We start from the raw sequence: 13,920 nt of genomic DNA, 5'->3' as shown, positions 1-13,920 counted from the left end.
AACTGGTAATACTTTTCTGCATCCTACCACAACCCCATGGCCAGAAACCAGCTGAGTGACCGTGGTCTGAACTAATTGTGGTAGCATGCAGAAAAAGTGAAAGGATCTCTTTAAGCACAAAAAGGTCTGCACGCACCCAAGCGTACAGGATTGTTGGCACAATTTTACACTAACACAGACTGCAGAAGTGGTTTGTTTATGGGGAAAAAACACCAAAGGGCTTTCTTTTAAGTTTATAATAAATGCTGTAGCTCAATCTACTACGGTTTATACCACCACCACTACCACCACTCGAGCCCAGCCACCAGTTATGCTTACCCCGAAAATTTTTGAAGTTGGACCATATATAATCAGGAAAACTGGCCAACAGCAGATATTATTTGATCCGGCATGGTCTCTTAAACAAGTCAAATTGCTGATGCAAAACAATGTCTCAGAAATACAACCAGCTTGTTCACCCTTTTTGCAAACCTCTTTTCAGGCTTGGACAACCTGGCTGCGACAGTGGAACCCTCCTAAAAAACGGGTGCCAAGAGACATAACTGGTGTTGTGGGAACAGAATTGGGAATCAGTTCAGAGGTATTAATGAATAAATTGGCTTCTCCGACTAGAGATTTGACCAAAATACAGCAACCACTGCAGTCGTCCTTATCGGCCTTGGGAACACATCAGTGGTTGCTATCAAACATTCTACCAAATTGGGAAAAGATAAATGTGAAGGATAAAAAATTGATCATTGATGCACTTAATGCCACACAAAGCAATGTTTCCTTAGCTCTTAGCTGTATCCAGGCTCAATTATGGATGCAGTCAGTTGCTGCCTCAATTATAAGAGAAGGTGAAGAAGGCACTTTTCCTACTGAGATTAGGAAAATAGTCTGGGACAGTGCCACTGACTTTGAAAGAGATTTCCAATCCTGGTGGAATTTAGTGAATTTTACCTATGACCCTAACACAAACACAGCCACAGCATTTTGTGCTGACCATAAGTAATGCCTCAGTGCATTTGATATTCCCTAGCATCGCATTAGGATTGAATCATGATGGACCCACTTTCTATCCTTCTGAACACAGAGAATGGGCCCGTCAAATTGATGACAAACGGCAAACTGTCAATTTAGAGTCCTGTACTATCCGAGAACAACTAGGGTTTATCTGTGAAGGTAATGCAATAATAGCTCAAGATATCTGTTTAGACACAGAACAAAATAGCTGTCATTTTGATATTCATCCTAACGAGACTTCTGAAACAGTCCTTGTATATACAGGCAATGGGCGTGTATATACAAGAACCACTTGTGATACTGTGTTTATAGAAAGTACAGTAGTAGATACTAAAAATCATTCAAATTATTGTGCTTGCAACTTTACTAAAATTGCAGGATGTGATTTTTCTTTTGTAGCTCCAGTTACCTTACATGAACTTTTAGAATCCAATCTCATGTTGATTCACAAGCTACTGCCTACTCCCATTGGGATGAACCTTACTTTGGTAAAGCAACCATTACTTCATCAAGATCTAATAGAGATCCTAGGAAAAAATCAAGGAGAATGGACAGAAAACTCTGGTAACTGTTCATCATGATGTGCAAGAAATACATCGTGTTGTAGAAAGGGTGGAAAGTGATGCCGAGCACAAGTGCTGGGATACCCTTTTCGGGTGGTCACCCACCGCCACGGGTATCCTGAACAAATTGTGCCATCCCGTTGTTGTTCTTCTGATTTTAGTTATGATTGGTTTTGTTTTATCAGTAATCTTGCTTATTGTAAATTGGAGAATGATGAAACGATGAACAAAATTAACATCTATAATTAATGCACACCACTTGGCCAACATCCTTTACACTATAGATGTTCCCAGGACTGTAGACACAAGAAGATTATAGGGTTGGTAGATATGTTTTACATCATTTTCTTTTATGATTTGTTTTAATCACTGTTTTAATTATTTTTGTTTCTTGATTATAAAATTATACTGAGTAATATCGATGATACTAGGTTTATTACTTTACTGCTTAATATTGATTATACTGGTTTATTATTTGATCAATTTATTGTTTAATTGATTAATATTGATTATTATTTAAACAAACTATTGCTGATTTAATTCTTGTCTTAGTTTTCCTGTTTTCTCTTTCCTTTCCTTTTTCTCTTCCCTTTTCCCTGGAATGTGCTGCCAACACTTGATGAGTCCTGAAGACTCCACGACGACACCATGGAACCCTGCTGATGAAGATCTTTCGAGGGCAATCGTCACTCACGGGGTGGTGTAAGAGCCCGTCTGAAGCCCCTCATTTTCCATTCTGCCTTCCGATTGCCACAAGAAAGAATCCCTTCCTCCACTGCAGTTCCGGCTTAGAACAGGACACAGTGCAGGTGCAACCACTGAACCGTCATGCTGGCTGATCCCAACAAGGCCTGGTAAGAACTTGGCAAGGACTTGGCAAGGACTTGGCAAAGACCTGACGTGGACCCAGCACGGGACAGCCTGATGCGCGGCCTGCTTCTAATCTCCGTTCTTAAGCCAAATGAACTTTTGGGGTGACTCCCGGGGTCCTTCATTGAAGACCCCTCATCTGCCTCGTTACCAGTGTGACAAACAAAGAATGAGAACCCTCCTCCCAAGGACTGAGACTGAGACCCCTGCTATAGGGAGGAGGGGAAATTGGTGGTCTGACCACTAATGACATGACCTGTTTCCCTTCAGTGATTCAAATGGACTTATTCTTCATTGGATTCGTCTTGCTTTGGTGGTTTCTGTGGACTCACCTGTTCCCGCGTGGCGATTACAATGGACTTTCGTTGTTACACTTGCTCCCCCCTCTTTCCTCTGTGGACTATAACTGGAGCCCCGAGTCGACCAGAACTTCGGAGACTCCCCCGACACGACAGACGGATCCCCATCGTCCGGACCACTGAGGATCTCGCCTGTGTTGGTAGCTATTCCCATACCCTCTTCTCTCTCTCTCTCTCTCTCTCCTTTATCTCCTTTCCGATCCCCACTATCGCATTTACTGTTTTGGCCCCTAATAAAGGTGCATTTGTTGTGATTAACTGATAGTCCCTTGTTGTTTGCCTTTTTGCACTTTTGGGATCGGTGAAAAGAACCATCACGACACCCCGCAAGAAGCGGATCGTGACATTAAAATTGGCGTCACGGACAGGATTTCTGTCTAGACAGAAGGCTTGCAGCTGAAAAGGCACCCAGACTGTCTTTGGAAATTCACAAAGGATCCACTAGTGCAAAAGGCGGGACACTTGTTTTGTTGTTGTTGTGTATCTGGTCTGGGAAGGACGGGACAACTTGAAGCAACTAAGCAGAGCCTCCCAGGCAGATTATTGTCCTTTCACCCAGCCAGGGAAGCGAAGGGCGACACAGCGAGGGCTGTGTAGTTTTGTGGAACTTAAGTTTGTAGCTCCCTGTCGTGGTTTTGGTCCCTTCACAAAATGAGTGACAATCTTAGCCTTGAAATTAAAGCTGAATTTTATGCACTACTAGCCAAACACAATGCCAAACCTTCTACGGAAGGAGAAAAATGGGCACAGAGGAATTGGTTGAACTTAGAAAATGTTATCGATAGAGTGTGTTCATTACAACATGAAACAAAATTCAAACTGGGCAAAAATAAAACTATCTCATGCTCAGTTTTGGGAGCTTGTCTTACGGCAGCTATAGAAAATGGCTTCGAGCGAAGAAGTGAGGAACATGCTATAATAGACTCCCTTCAAAATCTAGTTGAAATTTTGCAAAACCAGTTCTATGAAGCAAAAGATGTGATCTATGCATTGCGAGCTGCCTTAACAGAGGAACATGTTAACAAATCACATCATGCTGATTCCTCTACAGAGCTTGAGGAGAAGGAAACTCCTCACATGAAACAAATCTATCCTCATCAAGAACTTGAAGCAGCAAGTAATTTGTGGGGAACATTGCTGCCATCACTTGAGACCCTTGATTAAAACTATCTCAGTGTATAGCTATCTCAGTGATGATGATCTCCAACCTCACATCACAACCAAACACATACCATCACAACTAAACACTGCCACTGAGCTAGCTAAGCTTAAAAGGGAATATGGACAGCCTCCACATGAATCAGAAACAGAATATGTTTTCCGGGTGTCCCTCACTGGTGGTGATCAAATTCAATTAAGTGAACAGGAAGCCAGTGGGTACTGGGGACATGGTGTCTTCTTAACAACAGGAGAGAAAGGTGACGCATGGTCCCTGACACAGCGTGCAGCTTTTTGGGCCGGGGGAACAAGCCCCTTGGAAAGGGGAGATCCCATAGCTAGAATTAGTACCCCCGACCAACTCTTGGAAAATGTGCACAAAGCTGCTTGCCTGCAAATGACTCTCAAAAAGAAATTAATTCCTGACTTTGAATCCCTGATGCAATTACCTGTGAAGCCCGAGATAAGGACCCCTTGAATTTGTGGGCTTCCAGAATCACTCAAACCTACAGCAATTCTCCTTCCAAAAACGATAGCAGCTGTATCTCCTGTAGAAAGACCAGCTAGATTTCCTAGTAAGCAGAAGGACCCATTTGTTCCCCTTTATGACTTGTTGAGGAAAGGGGTGAAATGGGATTGGAGTCTTTCTCAGGAGTCAGCATTGCAATTGCTGATTTTTGAAGCAACAGCTCATCAAGCAGTGACCCCTACCCATCCTACAGATCCTTTCCAGGTGGAATGGGATTTGCCTCCTCAGGGCTGTCAGTACACATATGGCAGCGGGGTGCTGAGGGTCTGACAAGACCTGTTGGTTTTTACTCCCGTGGTTCCAAAGATGCTGAGAAAAGATACACTACCTGGGAAAAAGGATTGTTGATGGTTATCTTAGCTTTCCTAGAAGTAGAAAAAATTGCACGAAAACAACCAATTGTATTGAGAGGCCCCTTCAAGGTTATTAAGACAGCCACTAGTGGGACTCCCCCTCCTGACGGGGTGGCCCAGAGGGCCTTAGTGAGAAAGTGGTATGCTCAGCTTGAACATTACTGTAACTTCTTCTCAATGACAGAAGGATCTGTAAAAACTTTACCAATCCAAGAAACGGAGAGCTTGGACAAACCTGCCTCTGTAATCAAAGTAACCCCTCCTTTCTGCCCCAAACAATCAGCAAACTCTTGGTTTACTGATGCTTCTGCTAAAGGGAAAGGAAAAGTATGGAAATATAGGGCAGAAGCCCTCCACTTTTCCTCTGGTGAGCAAATGATTACAGAGGGAGAAGGTAGTGCACACATTGGGGAGCTGATAGCTGTCTGGAGTGTTTTTCAACGAGAAGCACAGAATTCCTCTTTGGTCTGCATCTACACTGACTCCTATGCTCTCTACCAAATGATCCTAATAATCCAGCTCATGACCCTGGCCAACCTGTTCTGGTGGACCTCTCTTACTATAGGACTAGTAGCACTTGTGCTAAAACCCCCTCTGAATAAATATGCATGGGAAGCCTCTGGTGCTCTAGGGAAAGAGCATTGGACAAATACATGCTGGATAATTCCATCATTCTAACTTTTCTGCCTCTCGGCGGCAGAATTCCGTTGTGTTTACTTTTTCAGAAGAACTCCGAGGGACATGAAGACCACCTAATCCATGATCAAACTGGTAATACTTTTCTGCATCCTACCACAACCCCATGGCCAGAAACCAGCTGAGTGACCGTGGTCTGAACTAATTGTGGTAGCATGCAGAAAAGTGAAAGGATCTCTTTAAGCACAAAAGGTCTGCACGCACCCAAGCGTACAGGATTGTTGGCACAATTTTACACTAACACAGACTGCAGAAGTGGTTTGTTTATGGGGAAAAAACACCAAAGGGCTTTCTTTTAAGTTTATAATAAATGCTGTAGCTCAATCTACTACGGTTTATACCACCACCACTACCACCACTCGAGCCCAGCCACCAGTTATGCTTACCCCGAAAATTTTTGAAGTTGGACCATATATAATCAGGAAAACTGGCCAACAGCAGATATTATTTGATCCGGCATGGTCTCTTAAACAAGTCAAATTGCTGATGCAAAACAATGTCTCAGAAATACAACCAGCTTGTTCACCCTTTTTGCAAACCTCTTTTCAGGCTTGGACAACCTGGCTGCGACAGTGGAACCCTCCTAAAAAACGGGTGCCAAGAGACATAACTGGTGTTGTGGGAACAGAATTGGGAATCAGTTCAGAGGTATTAATGAATAAATTGGCTTCTCCGACTAGAGATTTGACCAAAATACAGCAACCACTGCAGTCGTCCTTATCGGCCTTGGGAACACATCAGTGGTTGCTATCAAACATTCTACCAAATTGGGAAAAGATAAATGTGAAGGATAAAAAATTGATCATTGATGCACTTAATGCCACACAAAGCAATGTTTCCTTAGCTCTTAGCTGTATCCAGGCTCAATTATGGATGCAGTCAGTTGCTGCCTCAATTATAAGAGAAGGTGAAGAAGGCACTTTTCCTACTGAGATTAGGAAAATAGTCTGGGACAGTGCCACTGACTTTGAAAGAGATTTCCAATCCTGGTGGAATTTAGTGAATTTTACCTATGACCCTAACACAAACACAGCCACAGCATTTTGTGCTGACCATAAGTAATGCCTCAGTGCATTTGATATTCCCTAGCATCGCATTAGGATTGAATCATGATGGACCCACTTTCTATCCTTCTGAACACAGAGAATGGGCCCGTCAAATTGATGACAAACGGCAAACTGTCAATTTAGAGTCCTGTACTATCCGAGAACAACTAGGGTTTATCTGTGAAGGTAATGCAATAATAGCTCAAGATATCTGTTTAGACACAGAACAAAATAGCTGTCATTTTGATATTCATCCTAACGAGACTTCTGAAACAGTCCTTGTATATACAGGCAATGGGCGTGTATATACAAGAACCACTTGTGATACTGTGTTTATAGAAAGTACAGTAGTAGATACTAAAAATCATTCAAATTATTGTGCTTGCAACTTTACTAAAATTGCAGGATGTGATTTTTCTTTTGTAGCTCCAGTTACCTTACATGAACTTTTAGAATCCAATCTCATGTTGATTCACAAGCTACTGCCTACTCCCATTGGGATGAACCTTACTTTGGTAAAGCAACCATTACTTCATCAAGATCTAATAGAGATCCTAGGAAAAATCAAGGAGAATGGACAGAAAACTCTGGTAACTGTTCATCATGATGTGCAAGAAATACATCGTGTTGTAGAAAGGGTGGAAAGTGATGCCGAGCACAAGTGCTGGGATACCCTTTTCGGGTGGTCACCCACCGCCACGGGTATCCTGAACAAATTGTGCCATCCCGTTGTTGTTCTTCTGATTTTAGTTATGATTGGTTTTGTTTTATCAGTAATCTTGCTTATTGTAAATTGGAGAATGATGAAACGATGAACAAAATTAACATCTATAATTAATGCACACCACTTGGCCAACATCCTTTACACTATAGATGTTCCCAGGACTGTAGACACAAGAAGATTATAGGGTTGGTAGATATGTTTTACATCATTTTCTTTTATGATTTGTTTTAATCACTGTTTTAATTATTTTTGTTTCTTGATTATAAAATTATACTGAGTAATATCGATGATACTAGGTTTATTACTTTACTGCTTAATATTGATTATACTGGTTTATTATTTGATCAATTTATTGTTTAATTGATTAATATTGATTATTATTTAAACAAACTATTGCTGATTTAATTCTTGTCTTAGTTTTCCTGTTTTCTCTTTCCTTTCCTTTTTCTCTTCCCTTTTCCCTGGAATGTGCTGCCAACACTTGATGAGTCCTGAAGACTCCACGACGACACCATGGAACCCTGCTGATGAAGATCTTTCGAGGGCAATCGTCACTCACGGGGTGGTGTAAGAGCCCGTCTGAAGCCCCTCATTTTCCATTCTGCCTTCCGATTGCCACAAGAAAGAATCCCTTCCTCCACTGCAGTTCCGGCTTAGAACAGGACACAGTGCAGGTGCAACCACTGAACCGTCATGCTGGCTGATCCCAACAAGGCCTGGTAAGAACTTGGCAAGGACTTGGCAAGGACTTGGCAAAGACCTGACGTGGACCCAGCACGGGACAGCCTGATGCGCGGCCTGCTTCTAATCTCCGTTCTTAAGCCAAATGAACTTTTGGGGTGACTCCCGGGGTCCTTCATTGAAGACCCCTCATCTGCCTCGTTACCAGTGTGACAAACAAAGAATGAGAACCCTCCTCCCAAGGACTGAGACTGAGACCCCTGCTATAGGGAGGAGGGGAAATTGGTGGTCTGACCACTAATGACATGACCTGTTTCCCTTCAGTGATTCAAATGGACTTATTCTTCATTGGATTCGTCTTGCTTTGGTGGTTTCTGTGGACTCACCTGTTCCCGCGTGGCGATTACAATGGACTTTCGTTGTTACACTTGCTCCCCCCTCTTTCCTCTGTGGACTATAACTGGAGCCCCGAGTCGACCAGAACTTCGGAGACTCCCCCGACACGACAGACGGATCCCCATCGTCCGGACCACTGAGGATCTCGCCTGTGTTGGTAGCTATTCCCATACCCCTCTCTCTCTCTCTCTCTCTCTCTCCTTTTATCTCCTTTCCGATCCCCACTATCGCATTTACTGTTTTGGCCCCTAATAAAGGTGCATTTGTTGTGATTAACTGATAGTCCCTTGTTGTTTGCCTTTTTGCACTTTTGGGATCGGTGAAAAGAACCATCACGACACCCCGCAAGAAGCGGATCGTGACATTAAAATTGGCGTCACGGACAGGATTTCTGTCTAGACAGAAGGCTTGCAGCTGAAAAGGCACCCAGACTGTCTTTGGAAATTCACAAAGGATCCACTAGTGCAAAAGGCGGGACACTTGTTTTGTTGTTGTTGTGTATCTGGTCTGGGAAGGACGGGACAACTTGAAGCAACTAAGCAGAGCCTCCCAGGCAGATTATTGTCCTTTCACCCAGCCAGGGAAGCGAAGGGCGACACAGCGAGGGCTGTGTAGTTTTGTGGAACTTAAGTTTGTAGCTCCCTGTCGTGGTTTTGGTCCCTTCACAAAATGAGTGACAATCTTAGCCTTGAAATTAAAGCTGAATTTTATGCACTACTAGCCAAACACAATGCCAAACCTTCTACGGAAGGAGAAAAATGGGCACAGAGGAATTGGTTGAACTTAGAAAATGTTATCGATAGAGTGTGTTCATTACAACATGAAACAAAATTCAAACTGGGCAAAAATAAAACTATCTCATGCTCAGTTTTGGGAGCTTGTCTTACGGCAGCTATAGAAAATGGCTTCGAGCGAAGAAGTGAGGAACATGCTATAATAGACTCCCTTCAAAATCTAGTTGAAATTTTGCAAAACCAGTTCTATGAAGCAAAAGATGTGATCTATGCATTGCGAGCTGCCTTAACAGAGGAACATGTTAACAAATCACATCATGCTGATTCCTCTACAGAGCTTGAGGAGAAGGAAACTCCTCACATGAAACAAATCTATCCTCATCAAGAACTTGAAGCAGCAAGTAATTTGTGGGGAACATTGCTGCCATCACTTGAGACCCTTGATTAAAACTATCTCAGTGTATAGCTATCTCAGTGATGATGATCTCCAACCTCACATCACAACCAAACACATACCATCACAACTAAACACTGCCACTGAGCTAGCTAAGCTTAAAAGGGAATATGGACAGCCTCCACATGAATCAGAAACAGAATATGTTTTCCGGGTGTCCCTCACTGGTGGTGATCAAATTCAATTAAGTGAACAGGAAGCCAGTGGGTACTGGGGACATGGTGTCTTCTTAACAACAGGAGAGAAAGGTGACGCATGGTCCCTGACACAGCGTGCAGCTTTTTGGGCCGGGGGAACAAGCCCCTTGGAAAGGGGAGATCCCATAGCTAGAATTAGTACCCCCGACCAACTCTTGGAAAATGTGCACAAAGCTGCTTGCCTGCAAATGACTCTCAAAAAGAAATTAATTCCTGACTTTGAATCCCTGATGCAATTACCTGTGAAGCCCGAGATAAGGACCCCTTGAATTTGTGGGCTTCCAGAATCACTCAAACCTACAGCAATTCTCCTTCCAAAAACGATAGCAGCTGTATCTCCTGTAGAAAGACCAGCTAGATTTCCTAGTAAGCAGAAGGACCCATTTGTTCCCCTTTATGACTTGTTGAGGAAAGGGGTGAAATGGGATTGGAGTCTTTCTCAGGAGTCAGCATTGCAATTGCTGATTTTTGAAGCAACAGCTCATCAAGCAGTGACCCCTACCCATCCTACAGATCCTTTCCAGGTGGAATGGGGATTTGCCTCCTCAGGGCTGTCAGTACACATATGGCAGCGGGGTGCTGAGGGTCTGACAAGACCTGTTGGTTTTTACTCCCGTGGTTCCAAAGATGCTGAGAAAAGATACACTACCTGGGAAAAAGGATTGTTGATGGTTATCTTAGCTTTCCTAGAAGTAGAAAAAATTGCACGAAAACAACCAATTGTATTGAGAGGCCCCTTCAAGGTTATTAAGACAGCCACTAGTGGGACTCCCCCTCCTGACGGGGTGGCCCAGAGGGCCTTAGTGAGAAAGTGGTATGCTCAGCTTGAACATTACTGTAACTTCTTCTCAATGACAGAAGGATCTGTAAAAACTTTACCAATCCAAGAAACGGAGAGCTTGGACAAACCTGCCTCTGTAATCAAAGTAACCCCTCCTTTCTGCCCCAAACAATCAGCAAACTCTTGGTTTACTGATGCTTCTGCTAAAGGGAAAGGAAAAGTATGGAAATATAGGGCAGAAGCCCTCCACTTTTCCTCTGGTGAGCAAATGATTACAGAGGGAGAAGGTAGTGCACACATTGGGGAGCTGATAGCTGTCTGGAGTGTTTTTCAACGAGAAGCACAGAATTCCTCTTTGGTCTGCATCTACACTGACTCCTATGCTCTCTACCAAATGATCCTAATAATCCAGCTCATGACCCTGGCCAACCTGTTCTGGTGGACCTCTCTTACTATAGGACTAGTAGCACTTGTGCTAAAACCCCCTCTGAATAAATATGCATGGGAAGCCTCTGGTGCTCTAGGGAAAGAGCATTGGACAAATACATGCTGGATAATTCCATCATTCTAACTTTTCTGCCTCTCGGCGGCAGAATTCGTTGTGTTTACTTTTTCAGAAGAACTCCGAGGGACATGAAGACCACCTAATCCATGATCAAACTGGTAATACTTTTCTGCATCCTACCACAACCCCATGGCCAGAAACCAGCTGAGTGACCGTGGTCTGAACTAATTGTGGTAGCATGCAGAAAAAGTGAAAGGATCTCTTTAAGCACAAAAAGGTCTGCACGCACCCAAGCGTACAGGATTGTTGGCACAATTTTACACTAACACAGACTGCAGAAGTGGTTTGTTTATGGGGAAAAAACACCAAAGGGCTTTCTTTTAAGTTTATAATAAATGCTGTAGCTCAATCTACTACGGTTTATACCACCACCACTACCACCACTCGAGCCCAGCCACCAGTTATGCTTACCCCGAAAATTTTTGAAGTTGGACCATATATAATCAGGAAAACTGGCCAACAACAGATATTATTTGATCCGGCATGGTCTCTTAAACAAGTCAAATTGCTGATGCAAAACAATGTCTCAGAAATACAACCAGCTTGTTCACCCTTTTTGCAAACCTCTTTTCAGGCTTGGACAACCTGGCTGCGACAGTGGAACCCTCCTAAAAAACGGGTGCCAAGAGACATAACTGGTGTTGTGGGAACAGAATTGGGAATCAGTTCAGAGGTATTAATGAATAAATTGGCTTCTCCGACTAGAGATTTGACCAAAATACAGCAACCACTGCAGTCGTCCTTATCGGCCTTGGGAACACATCAGTGGTTGCTATCAAACATTCTACCAAATTGGGAAAAGATAAATGTGAAGGATAAAAAATTGATCATTGATGCACTTAATGCCACACAAAGCAATGTTTCCTTAGCTCTTAGCTGTATCCAGGCTCAATTATGGATGCAGTCAGTTGCTGCCTCAATTATAAGAGAAGGTGAAGAAGGCACTTTTCCTACTGAGATTAGGAAAATAGTCTGGGACAGTGCCACTGACTTTGAAAGAGATTTCCAATCCTGGTGGAATTTAGTGAATTTTACCTATGACCCTAACACAAACACAGCCACAGCATTTTGTGCTGACCATAAGTAATGCCTCAGTGCATTTGATATTCCCTAGCATCGCATTAGGATTGAATCATGATGGACCCACTTTCTATCCTTCTGAACACAGAGAATGGGCCCGTCAAATTGATGACAAATGGCAAACTGTCAATTTAGAGTCCTGTACTATCCGAGAACAACTAGGGTTTATCTGTGAAGGTAATGCAATAATAGCTCAAGATATCTGTTTAGACACAGAACAAAATAGCTGTCATTTTGATATTCATCCTAACGAGACTTCTGAAACAGTCCTTGTATATACAGGCAATGGGCGTGTATATACAGAACCGCTTGTGATACTGTGTTTATAGAAAGTACAGTAGTAGATACTAAAAATCATTCAAATTATTGTGCTTGCAACTTTACTAAAATTGCAGGATGTGATTTTTCTTTTGTAGCTCCAGTTACCTTACATGAACTTTTAGAATCCAATCTCATGTTGATTCACAAGCTACTGCCTACTCCCATTGGGATGAACCTTACTTTGGTAAAGCAACCATTACTTCATCAAGATCTAATAGAGATCCTAGGAAAAATCAAGGAGAATGGACAGAAAACTCTGGTAACTGTTCATCATGATGTGCAAGAAATACATCGTGTTGTAGAAAGGGTGGAAAGTGATGCCGAGCACAAGTGCTGGGATACCCTTTTCGGGTGGTCACCCACCGCCACGGGTATCCTGAACAAATTGTGCCATCCCGTTGTTGTTCTTCTGATTTTAGTTATGATTGGTTTTGTTTTATCAGTAATCTTGCTTATTGTAAATTGGAGAATGATGAAACGATGAACAAAATTAACATCTATAATTAATGCACACCACTTGGCCAACATCCTTTACACTATAGATGTTCCCAGGACTGTAGACACAAGAAGATTATAGGGTTGGTAGATATGTTTTACATCATTTTCTTTTATGATTTGTTTTAATCACTGTTTTAATTATTTTTGTTTCTTGATTATAAAATTATACTGAGTAATATCGATGATACTAGGTTTATTACTTTACTGCTTAATATTGATTATACTGGTTTATTATTTGATCAATTTATTGTTTAATTGATTAATATTGATTATTATTTAAACAAACTATTGCTGATTTAATTCTTGTCTTAGTTTTCCTGTTTTCTCTTTCCTTTCCTTTTTCTCTTCCCTTTTCCCTGGAATGTGCTGCCAACACTTGATGAGTCCTGAAGACTCCACGACGACACCATGGAACCCTGCTGATGAAGATCTTTCGAGGGCAATCGTCAGTCACGGGGTGGTGTAAGAGCCCGTCTGAAGCCCCTCATTTTCCATTCTGCCTTCCGATTGCCACAAGAAAGAATCCCTTCCTCCACTGCAGTTCCGGCTTAGAACAGGACACAGTGCAGGTGCAACCACTGAACCGTCATGCTGGCTGATCCCAACAAGGCCTGGTAAGAACTTGGCAAGGACTTGGCAAGGACTTGGCAAAGACCTGACGTGGACCCAGCACGGGGCAGCCTGATGCGCGGCCTGCTTCTAATCTCCGTTCTTAAGCCAAATGAACTTTTGGGGTGACTCCCGGGGTCCTTCATTGAAGACCCCTCATCTGCCTCGTTACCAGTGTGACAAACAAAGAATGAGAACCCTCCTCCCAAGGACTGAGACTGAGACCCCTGCTATAGGGAGGAGGGGAAATTGGTGGTCTGACCACTAATGACATGACCTGTTTCCCTTCAGTGATTCAAAT

The 13,920-nt window shown here is 42.8% G+C and overlaps 1 long non-coding RNA gene across 1 annotated transcript; it reads left to right on the top strand.

The window, feature by feature from the left end:
- The first annotated feature begins 6,546 nt into the window (after nucleotides 1-6,546).
- On the top strand, nucleotides 6,547-8,656 carry LOC128799355 (uncharacterized). The gene is made up of 2 exons (XR_008434711.1): nucleotides 6,547-7,169; nucleotides 7,793-8,656. It is a non-coding gene; the product is annotated as an uncharacterized LOC128799355 (long non-coding RNA).
- Nucleotides 8,657-13,920: the final 5,264 nt, after the last annotated feature.

This window comes from Vidua chalybeata, chromosome 1 (assembly GCF_026979565.1).
Source record: "Vidua chalybeata isolate OUT-0048 chromosome 1, bVidCha1 merged haplotype, whole genome shotgun sequence".
Classification (NCBI taxonomy): Eukaryota; Metazoa; Chordata; class Aves; order Passeriformes; family Viduidae; genus Vidua; species Vidua chalybeata.
The sequence above is the reverse complement of the archived record's forward strand: the minus strand, read 5'-3'. Positions and strand labels throughout refer to the sequence as shown.